Source organism: Parasteatoda tepidariorum, chromosome 2 (genome assembly GCF_982258835.1).
Source record: "Parasteatoda tepidariorum strain Cologne lab strain chromosome 2, Ptep-v5.0, whole genome shotgun sequence".
In the NCBI taxonomy this organism is placed as follows: Eukaryota; Metazoa; Arthropoda; class Arachnida; order Araneae; family Theridiidae; genus Parasteatoda; species Parasteatoda tepidariorum.
Genome location: NC_141756.1, coordinates 115,430,257 through 115,442,601, shown reverse-complemented (window position 1 = coordinate 115,442,601; position 12,345 = coordinate 115,430,257). Strand labels below are relative to the sequence as shown.

Genomic DNA, 12,345 nt, shown 5'->3' with positions numbered 1-12,345 from the left:
CAATAAATTTTGAGTGATTATACTTTTAGCTTTTCAATTATGATCAATCTCATTTTTAGTAAAAAAATTATGTAAAAAAATGTTTTTCAATTGCATTAAAACGTAATTTATTTATTTAATATTTTTCTTTTTTTGCCATTCTTATACGTGTTTTTAACAATCAGTAGGAGAAAAATCCCATTTATCCTTCTCTTTACGCGTATTCCTCGAACATGTAACTCTGAATTTTGTTACATAGTGTTAAAAAAATACAGGGTATCTGCTACATTTTAGATTTTCAAATTCATAACTTTTCATGACTAATTCCACGAATTTTTCAAGACTTACCGAGGTTACTATTTTCTCCAACAAAAATACAACAATAAATTTAAAAAAGCATTATACCATTAATTGAAATGATAGGTATAACCAAAATTGCTATACTCTGCATCTTCATATTAATAGATTTTAAATTTAAAAAACAGAGTAAAGAAAGAGTTGAAGCAATAAAATAGCTAAAAAAAATACAGAAGCAAATAATAATTTTTTCTTTTTTTCTGCAGAATTATATTTTAAAGATACTTTTCTTGTTCATCAGAAAGGAAAGAAACTCCTAGTTTTTTTCTGTACTCATTTCCTATAAAAAAATTCGTCAATGACTGTCTTGCTTCAGCTAGAATTTGATATTGATAAAATAAAAAAAATAAACAATAACAAAAATTCTGAAATCACAGAAGTTTAAAAGATAATGCCCTCTAGAAGTGATGCTTTTTCTTTCATTTTTTGAAAGAACACCATAATTTTTAAAGAACATGATAAAAACATTTTATATTTTAATAAAATATGACTGAGTGGGGATTTTATAACAAATTCAGATGTTCAGAACACAATGATATTCTGGGGTTAAATTCCATTTTAAAAATTAGATTTTTCAGCAATCCATGTTTTTTTTACAAACAAAAATAGTTAAAATCATGACAAAATACAGAAATTTAAGGTTTTCCATGATGACTCTCCAGGTACCCTGAAAATAGGAATTTGAGAAGTCGCGCTGAAATCCATAAAAATAACTGCACAATTGCGATCAAAAAACCATATACAGGGTAACAAAAAAATATAGGGATCATTTTTGAATGTTTATATTTCCAAAATTTATCACATAAACTCCGCGATGCTTCTCAATATGTCGACCTCCGGCATAATAGATTTGTCTACGACGCTTTGGCCAGGATTTTAAAGCCCGCAAAATGATTTCCTGGGGGATTTTCTTCACCTCTTCTCTAATAGCTCTTTGAAGGCCTCTCAATGTAGAAATTCTTCGCTTATTCATTTTGTTTTTCAGATGTCCCCATAGGAAATAGTCGCATGGTGCAGCATCAGGACTGTTTGGAATCCATTGTTCTGGTCTCAGGAATTGCACTTGCTGATCTGTTAGGAATTTCTGGGTGACTTTAGATGCATGCGATGGGGCAGAGTCCTGATGGAACACAGCATCACCATTAGGGTACAATCTGCAGTAAACATCCTTAAGAAAGGGCTTTAACATCTTCTGTATAGAATACTCAGAATTTATTTTGGCCCCAGGTTTCAAAAACTGAGGTTTGGTCTTACCATGGGCGGATATGCTCATCCAAACCATTACGTCTTTGGGATGAAGCACCGTGGTTGATGGTGTCAAGTCTCGCCTGTTCTGCCCGCGACTAAGATATTGAACTTCAGATTTAGCATTGGTATCAGATAAATAGATCCAAGTTTCATCAGTTGTAATGAACTTTCACCATCTGTCCTTACGGTGAAGCTTGTAGAGGGGCCATGAACGTTGCCTCCTAATCTGCACCGATCTCTCACTTAAATGATGACATTTAGGTTTTTTATGGCTTTTTTTCTTCAACTTTTGTTTTAGTTGATATCTTACAACTTGCTGATTCGCGTTAAGAGCTTTAGCCATGCTTGCCTGTGTTGGTGGATCCGGTTTTGATGTCATCTTATCAAGCTTCTGCAAATCTGATTTCTTCAATTTGCTTGGCCGTCCACTTCTTTTTGGTTTTGCATTATTTTGCATCGATCCGAGTTTTGAATTCTTGATGTGACTGATATGGCTGAGTGAAATCGCAATACCTTTCTTTTTAAAATGGGTTTGTATAATCCTGAGGCTCCAGCGAAGTTCTAAAAATGCTTGTACTTGACCAATTAGCTTTTTGTCAAATTTCTTCAAAGGCATTTTTGTGATTTTATGAAATAGTATTGCAATTGAAAGTCTAATAGCAGAGCTTTAGATCAGTAAGCTACATATGTAAAAAGGTTTTAAAACTTTAGTGGTAGATAGCCACAAAAGTGATCCCTATACTTTTTTGTTACCCTGTAGGTTTATAATTTCCCCATTTTTATTTATGTAATTCTTCAATTTAAAATAATTTATTTTAAATTGAAATTATTAAAATAATTTAAATATATTTTTTGATTTAATATTAAAAAATCACAAAATGATAAAGACAAATGAAGAAAAACAGACTCCAAAAATATAAACTAAAATAAGTACGTATCTTTACAATCAATTTACAAAAGATTGTAAAGTATGTTTTAGTACAAACAGTTTGAAGAATAAAGAATAAAATAACTATTTTATTACTACTTAATTTAACATAATAGAGCTTTAAATTTAACAATATTCTTATTGACATATTGCTGCATTATATAAATAAGAAAAAAATATACTTTAGATTAGATTAAAAAATAATATTAAAAATGTAATTTGAAAATTACAATAAGGAATATAAGCATACTGGATAAGTACAATACCGATTTATTTACGCTGGTGATGGAAAACACCTAATCCCCATTGATACTTTCTACTGTAGCAAAAGTAGTGTGTTTAACAAGCAGATAAAAATAAACTTTGGGAAGCTTAAATTCTTTCAATAATTACATTACATAAATAATTTTAAAAACTACAAGAACATGGAATGTCTATTTTATTTTAAACATTTTTTAGAGACATTGACTTAATCTTAAATTTGTTCACTTTATTTTACATCAGGTACGGCAAATTTCGTCCACAGTGATGAGAAAAACCACTTTTAAAGAAATAGATTTCTTTCATCCCAATTGGAAGAAACTCTTTCCCAATCAGAGTACCGAAAAGGTCAGAAATTTTCTAAGTACCGAAATCGTCAGAATTTTTCTAAGTACCGAAATCTTCTGAATTTTTCTAAGTACCGAAAAAGTCAGAAATTTTCTAAGTATCGATAACTTCTGAATGTTTTCTAAGTACCGAAATCGTCAGAATTTTTCTAAGTACCGAAAACGTCAGAAATTTTCTAAGTATCGAAAACTTCTGAATGTTTTCTAAGTACCGAAAAAGGCAGAAATTTTCTAAGTACCGAAATCGTCGGAATTTTTCTAAGTACCGAAATCGTTTGAAATTTTCTAAATACCGAAAATGTCAGAAATTTTCTAAGTACCGAAAACGTCAGAAATTTTCTAAGTATCGAAAACTTCTGAATGTTTTCTAAGTACCAAAATCGTCAGAATTTTTCTAAGTACCGAAAAGGTCAGAAATTTTCTATGTACCGAAAAGGTCAGAAATTTTCCAAGTACCGAAAAGGTCAGAAATTTTCTAAGTACCGAAATCGTCAGAATTTTTCTAAGTACCGAAATCATTCGAATTTTTCTAAGTACCGAAATCATCTGAATTTTTCTAAGTACCGAAAACGTCAGAAATTTTCTAAGTATCGAAAACTTCCGAGTCTTTTCTAAGTACCGAAATCGACAGAATTTTTCTAAGTACCGAAATCGGCAGAATTTTTCTAAGTACCGAAAACTTCTGAATGTTTAATAAGTATCGAAATCTTCTGAATTTTTCTAAGTACCGAAAACGTCAGAAATTTTCTAAGTATCGATAACTTCTGAATGTTTTCTAAGTACCGAAATCGTCAGAATTTTTCTAAGTACCGAAATAATCAGAATTTTTCTAAGTACCGAAAAAGTCAGAAATTTTCAAAGTATCGATAACTTCTGAATGTTTTCTAAGTACCGAAATCGTCAGAATTTTTATAAGTACCGAAATCATCAGAATTTTTCTAAGTACCGAAATCGTCAAAATTTTCTAAGTACCGAAATCGTCGGAATTTTTCTAAGTACCGAAATCGTCAGAATTTTTCTAAGTACCGAAAACGTCAGAAATTTTCTAAGTATCGAAAACTTCTGAATGTTTTCTAAGTACCGAAAAAGGCAGAAATTTTCTAAGTACCGAAATCGTCGGAATTTTTCTAAGTACCGAAATCGTCTGAATTTTTCTAAGTACCGAAATTGTTTGAAATTTTCTAAATACCGAAAAGGTCAGAAATTTTCTAAGTACCGAAATCATCTGAATTTTTCTAAGTACCGAAAACGTCAGAAATTTTCTAAGTACCGAAAACTTCCGAGTCTTTTCTGAGTACCGAAATCGACAGAATTTTTCTAAGTACCGAAATCGGCAGAATTTTTCTAAGTACCGAAATCGGCAGAATTTTTCTAAGTACCGAAAACTTCTGAATGTTTAATAAGTATCGAAATCGTAAGAATTTTTCTAAGTACCGAAAACGTCAGAAATTTTCTAAGTACCGAAGACTTCTGGATGTTTTCTAAGTACCGAAATCGACAGAATTTTTTTAAGTACCGAAAACGTCAGATATTTTCTAAGTACCGAAAAGGTCAGAAATTTTCTAAGTACCAAAATCAACAGAATTTTTGTAAGTACCGAAATCAACAGAATTTTTCTAAGTACCGAATTCGACAGAATTTTTCTAAGTACCGAAATCAACAGAATATTTCTAAGTTCCGAAATCACCAGAATTTTTCTAAGTACCAAAATCGTCAGAATTTTTCTATGTACCAAAATCAACAGAATTTTTCTAAGTACTTAAATCGGCAGAATTCTTCTAAGTACCGAAAACGTCAGATATTTTCTAAGTACCGAAAAGGTCAGAAATTTTCTAAGTACCGAAATCGTTTGAAATTTTCTAAATACCGAAAAGGTCAGAAATTTTCTAAGTTCCGAAATCATCAGAATTTTTCTAAGTACCGAAAACGGCAGAAATTTTCTAAGTACCGAAAATTTCCGAGTCTTTTCTAAGTACCGAAATCGACAGAATTTTTCTAAGTACCGAAATATCAACAGAATTTTTCTAAGTACCGAAATCGGCAGAATTTGTCTAAGTACCGAAAACTTCTGATTGTTTAATAAGTATTGAAATCGTAAGAATTTTTCTAAGTACCGAAAACGTCAGAAATTTTCTAAGTACCGAAGACTTCTAAATGTTTTCTAAGTACCGAAATCGACAGAATTTTTCTAAGTACCGAAAACGTCAGATATTTTCTAAGTACCGAAAACGACAGAAATTTTCTAAGTATCGAAAACTTCTGATTGTTTTCCAAGTTCCGAAATCGTCAGAATTTTCTAAGTACCAAAATCAGCAGAATTTTTCTAAACACCGAAATCGACAGTATTTTTCTAAGTACCGAAATCAACAGAATTTTTCTAAGTACTGAAATCGGCAGAATTTTTCTAAGTACCAAAATCAACAGAATTTTTCTAAGTACTGAAATCGGCAGAATTCTTCTAAGTACCGAAAACGTCAGAAATTTTCTAAGTATCGAAAACTTCTGAATGTTTTCTAAGTACCAAAATCGTCAGAATTTTTCTAAGTACCGAAAAGGTCAGAAATTTTCTATGTACCGAAAAAGTCAGAAATTTTCCAAGTTCCGAAAAGGTCAGAATTTTTCAAAGTACCGAAATCGTCAGAATTTTTCTAAGTACCGAAATCATTCGAATTTTTCTAAGTACCGATATCGGCAGATTTTTTCTAAGTACCAAAAAAGTAAGAAATATTCTTAGTATCGATAACTTCTGAATGTTTTCTAAGTACCGAAATCGTCAGAATTTTTCTAAGTACCGAAATCATCAGAATTTTTCTAAGTACCGAAATCGTCAAAATTTTCTAAGTACCGAAATCGTCGGAATTTTTCTAAGTACCGAAATCGTCAGAATTTTTCTAAGTACCGAAAACGTCAGAAATTTTCTAAGTATCGAAAACTTCTGAATGTTTTCTAAGTACCGAAAAAGGCAGAAATTTTCTAAGTACCGAAGACTTCTGAATGTTTTCTAAGTACCGAAATCTTCTGAATTTTTCTAAGTACCGAAATCGTTTGAAATTTTCTAAATACCGAAAAGGTCAGAAATTTTCTAAGTACCGAAATCATCAGAATTTTTCTAAGTACCGAAAACGTCAGAAATTTTCTAAGTACCGAAAACTTCCGAGTCTTTCTAAGTACCGAAATCGACAGAATTTTTCTAAGTACCGAAATCGGCAGAATTTTTCTAAGTACCGAAAACTTCTGAGTGTTTAATAAGTATCGAAATCGCAAGAATTTTTCTAAGTACCGAAAACGTCAGAAATTTTCTAAGTACCGAAGACTTCTGGATGTTTTCTAAGTACCGAAATCGACAGAATTTATCTAAGTACCGAAAACGTCAGATATTTTCTAAGAACCGAAAAGGTCAGAAATTTTCTAAGTACCAAAATCAACAGAATTTTTCTAAGTACCGAAATCGTCGGAATGTTTTCTAAGTACCGAAAACGTCTGAAATTTTCAAAGTACCGAAAAAGGCAGAAATTTTCTAAGTACCGAAATCAACAGAATTTTTCTAAGTACCGAATTCGACAGAATTTTTCTAAGTACCGAAATCAACAGAATATTTCTAAGTTCCGAAATCACCAGAATTTTTCTAAGTACCGAAATCGTCAGAATTTTTCTAAGTACCAAAATCAACAGAATTTTCTAAGTACTGAAATCGGCAGAATTCTTCTAAGTACCGAAAACGTCAGATATTTTCTAAGTACCGAAAAGGTCAGAAATTTTTTAAGTACCGAAATCATCAGAATTTTTCTAAGTACCGAAATCGTCTGAATTTTTCTAAGTACCGAAATCGTTTGAAATTTTCTAAATACCGAAAACGTCAGAAATTTTCTAAGTACCGAAGACTTCTAAATGTTTTCTAAGTACCGAAATCGACAGAATTTTTCTAAGTACCGAAATCGGCAGAATTTTTCTAAGTACCGAAATCGGCAGAATTTTTCTAAGTACCGAAAACTTCTGAATGTTTAATAAGTATCGAAATCGTAAGAATTTTTCTAAGTACCGAAAACGTCAGAAATTTTCTAAGTACCGAAGACTTCTGGATGTTTTCTAAGTACCGAAATCGACAGAATTTTTTTAAGTACCGAAAACGTCAGATATTTTCTAAGTACCGAAAAGGTCAGAAATTTTCTAAGTACCAAAATCAACAGAATTTTTGTAAGTACCGAAATCAACAGAATTTTTCTAAGTACCGAATTCGACAGAATTTTTCTAAGTACCGAAATCAACAGAATATTTCTAAATTCCGAAATCACCAGAATTTTTCTAAGTACCGAAATCGTCAGAATTTTTCTATGTACCAAAATCAACAGAATTTTTCTAAGTACTTAAATCGGCAGAATTCTTCTAAGTACCGAAAACGTCAGATATTTTCTAAGTACCGAAAAGGTCAGAAATTTTCTAAGTACCGAAATCATCAGAATTTTTCTAAGTACCGAAATCGTCTGAATTTTTCTAAGTACCGAAATCGTTTGAAATTTTCTAAATACCGAAAAGGTCAGAAATTTTCTAAGTTCCGAAATCATCAGAATTTTTCTAAGTACCGAAAACGTCAGAAATTTTCTAAGTACCGAAAATTTCCGAGTCTTTTCTAAGTACCGAAATCGACAGAATTTTTCTAAGTACCGAAATATCAACAGAATTTTTCTAAGTACCGAAATCGGCAGAATTTTTCTAAGTACCGAAAACTTCTGAATGTTTAATAAGTATAGAAATCGTAAGAATTTTTCTAAGTACCGAAAACGTCAGAAATTTTCTAAGTACCGAAGACTTCTAAATGTTTTCTAAGTACCGAAATCGACAGAATTTTTCTAAGTACCGAAAACGTCAGATATTTTCTAAGTACCGAAAACGACTGAAATTTTCTAAGTATCGAAAACTTCTGATTGTTTTCTAAGTTCCGAAATCGTCAGAATTTTCTAAGTACCAAAATCAGCAGAATTTTTCTAAACACCGAAATCGACAGTATTTTTCTAAGTACCGAAATCAACAGAATTTTTCTAAGTTCTGAAATCGGCAGAATTTTTCTAAGTACCAAAATCAACAGAATTTTTCTAAGTACTGAAATCGGCAGAATTCTTCTAAGTACCGAAAACGTCAGAAATTTTCTTAGTATCGAAAACTTCTGAATGTTTTCTAAGTACCAAAATCGTCAGAATTTTTCTAAGTACCGAAAAGGTCAGAAATTTTCTATGCACCGAAAAGGTCAGAAATTTTCCAAGTTCCGAAAAGGTCAGAAATTTTCTCAGTGCCGAAATCGTCAGAATTTTTCTAAGTACCGAAATCATTCGAATTTTTCTAAGTACCGATATCGGCAGATTTTTTCTAAGTACCAAAAAAGTCAGAAATTTTCTTAGTATCGATAACTTCTGAATGTTTTCTAAGTACCGAAATCGTCAGAATTTTTCTAAGTACCGAAATCATCAGAATTTTTCTAAGTACTGAAATCGTCAAAATTTTCTAAGTACCGAAATCGTCGGAATTTTTCTAAGTACCGAAATCGTCAGAATTTTTCTAAGTACCGAAAACGTCAGAAATTTTCTAAGTATCGAAAACTTCTGAATGTTTTCTAAGTACCGAAAAAGGCAGAAATTTTCTAAGTACCGAAGACTTCTGAATGTTTTCTAAGTACCGAAATCTTCTGAATTTTTCAAAGTACCGAAATCGTTTGAAATTTTCTAAATACCGAAAAGGTCAGAAATTTTCTAAGTACCGAAATCATCAGAATTTTTCTAAGTACCGAAAACGTCAGAAATTTTCTAATTACCGAAAACTTCCGAGTCTTTCTAAGTACCGAAATCGACAGAATTTTTCTAAGTACCGAAATCGGCAGAATTTTTCTAAGTACCGAAAACTTCTGAGTGTTTAATAAGTATCGAAATCGCAAGAATTTTTCTAAGTACCGAAAACGTCAGAAATTTTCTAAGTACCGAAGACTTCTGGATGTTTTCTAAGTACCGAAATCGACAGAATTTATCTAAGTACCGAAAACGTCAGATATTTTCTAAGTACCGAAAAGGTCAGAAATTTTCTAAGTACCAAAATCAACAGAATTTTTCTAAGTACCGAAATCGTCGGAATGTTTTCTAAGTACCGAAAACGTCTGAAATTTTCAAAGTACCGAAAAAGGCAGAAATTTTCTAAGTACCGAAATCAACAGAATTTTTCTAAGTACCGAATTCGACAGAATTTTTCTAAGTTCCGAAATCAACAGAATATTTCTAAGTTCCGAAATCACCAAAATTTTTCTAAGTACCGAAATCGTCAGAATTTTTCTAAGTACCAAAATCAACAGAATTTTCTAAGTACTGAAATCGGCAGAATTCTTCTAAGTACCGAAAACGTCAGATATTTTCAAAGTACCGAAAAGGTCAGAAATTTTCTAAGTACCGAAATCATCAGAATTTTTCTAAGTACCGAAAACGTCAGAAATTTTCTAAGTACCGAAAACTTCCGAGTCTTTCTAAGTACCGAAATCGACAGAATTTTTCTAAGTACCGAAATCGGCAGAATTTTTCTAAGTACCGAAAACTTCTGAGTGTTTAATAAGTATCGAAATCGCAAGAATTTTTCTAAATACCGAAAACGTCAGAAATTTTCTAAGTACCGAAGACTTCTAAATGTTTTCTAAGTACCGAAATCGTCAGAATTTTTCTAAGTACCGAAAAGGTCAGAAATTTTCTAAGTACCGAAAAGGTCAGAAATTTTCCAAGTACCGAAATCGTCAGAATTTTCTAAGTACCGAAATCGGCAGAATTTTTCAAAGTACCGAAAACGTCAGAAATTTTCAAAGTACCGAAAAGGTCAGAAATTTTCTAAGTACCGATGACTTCTGAATGTTTTCTAAGTACCGAAATCGACAGAATTTTTCTAAGTACCGAAAACGTCAGATATTTTCTAAGTACCGAAAAGGTCAGAAATTTTCTAAGTTCCAAAATCAACAGAATTTTTCTAAGTACCGAAATCGACAGAATTTTTCTAAGTACCGAAATCAACAGAAATTTTCTAAGTATCGAAAACTTCTGAATGTTTTCTAAGTACCAAAATCGTCAGAATTTTTCTAAGTACCGAAAAGGTCAGAAATTTTCTATGTACCGAAAAGATCAGAAATTTTCTCAGTGCCGAAATCGTCAGAATTTTTCTAAGTACCGAAATCATTCGAATTTTTCTAAGTACCGATATCGGCAGATTTTTTCTAAGTACCAAAAAAGTCAGAAATTTTCTTAGTATCGATAACTTCTGAATGTTTTCTAAGTACCGAAATCGTCAGAATTTTTCTAAGTACCGAAATCATCAGAATTTTTCTAAGTACCGAAATCGTCAAAATTTTCTAAGTACCGAAATCGTCGGAATTTTTCTAAGTACCGAAATCGTCAGAATTTTTCTAAGTACCGAAAACGTCAGAAATTTTCTAAGTATCGAAAACTTCTGAATGTTTTCTAAGTACCGAAAAAGGCAGAAATTTTCTAAGTACCGAAGACTTCTGAATGTTTTCTAAGTACCGAAATCTTCTGAATTTTTCAAAGTACCGAAATCGTTTGAAATTTTCTAAATACCGAAAAGGTCAGAAATTTTCTAAGTACCGAAATCATCAGAATTTTTCTAAGTACCGAAAACGTCAGAAATTTTCTAATTACCGAAAACTTCCGAGTCTTTCTAAGTACCGAAATCGACAGAATTTTTCTAAGTACCGAAATCGGCAGAATTTTTCTAAGTACCGAAAACTTCTGAGTGTTTAATAAGTATCGAAATCGCAAGAATTTTTCTAAGTACCGAAAACGTCAGAAATTTTCTAAGTACCGAAGACTTCTGGATGTTTTCTAAGTACCGAAATCGACAGAATTTATCTAAGTACCGAAAACGTCAGATATTTTCTAAGTACCGAAAAGGTCAGAAATTTTCTAAGTACCAAAATCAACAGAATTTTTCTAAGTACCGAAATCGTCGGAATGTTTTCTAAGTACCGAAAACGTCTGAAATTTTCAAAGTACCGAAAAAGGCAGAAATTTTCTAAGTACCGAAATCAACAGAATTTTTCTAAGTACCGAATTCGACAGAATTTTTCTAAGTTCCGAAATCAACAGAATATTTCTAAGTTCCGAAATCACCAAAATTTTTCTAAGTACCGAAATCGTCAGAATTTTTCTAAGTACCAAAATCAACAGAATTTTCTAAGTACTGAAATCGGCAGAATTCTTCTAAGTACCGAAAACGTCAGATATTTTCAAAGTACCGAAAAGGTCAGAAATTTTCTAAGTACCGAAATCATCAGAATTTTTCTAAGTACCGAAAACGTCAGAAATTTTCTAAGTACCGAAAACTTCCGAGTCTTTCTAAGTACCGAAATCGACAGAATTTTTCTAAGTACCGAAATCGGCAGAATTTTTCTAAGTACCGAAAACTTCTGAGTGTTTAATAAGTATCGAAATCGCAAGAATTTTTCTAAATACCGAAAACGTCAGAAATTTTCTAAGTACCGAAGACTTCTAAATGTTTTCTAAGTACCGAAATCGTCAGAATTTTTCTAAGTACCGAAAAGGTCAGAAATTTTCTAAGTACCGAAAAGGTCAGAAATTTTCCAAGTACCGAAATCGTCAGAATTTTCTAAGTACCGAAATCGGCAGAATTTTTCAAAGTACCGAAAACGTCAGAAATTTTCAAAGTACCGAAAAGGTCAGAAATTTTCTAAGTACCGATGACTTCTGAATGTTTTCTAAGTACCGAAATCGACAGAATTTTTCTAAGTACCGAAAACGTCAGATATTTTCTAAGTACCGAAAAGGTCAGAAATTTTCTAAGTTCCAAAATCAACAGAATTTTTCTAAGTACCGAAATCGACAGAATTTTTCTAAGTACCGAAATCAACAGAAATTTTCTAAGTATCGAAAACTTCTGAATGTTTTCTAAGTACCAAAATCGTCAGAATTTTTCTAAGTACCGAAAAGGTCAGAAATTTTCTATGTACCGAAAAGATCAGAAATTTTCTCAGTGCCGAAATCGTCAGAATTTTTCTAAGTACCGAAATCATTCGAATTTTTCTAAGTACCGATATCGGCAGATTTTTTCTAAGTACCAAAAAAGTCAGAAATTTTCTTAGTATCGATAACTTCTGAATGTTTTCTAAGTACCGAAATCGTCAGAATTTTTCTAAGTACCGAAATCATCAGAATTTTTCTAAGTACCGAAATC

The 12,345-nt window shown here is 31.7% G+C and overlaps 1 protein-coding gene across 1 annotated transcript in view; it reads right to left on the bottom strand.

The window, feature by feature from the left end:
- The window catches only part of LOC147816079 (uncharacterized), a 297,913-nt gene that overhangs the window by 110,211 nt on the left and 175,357 nt on the right, over positions 1-12,345 (bottom strand). The gene's annotated exons all lie outside the window — the stretch shown is intronic.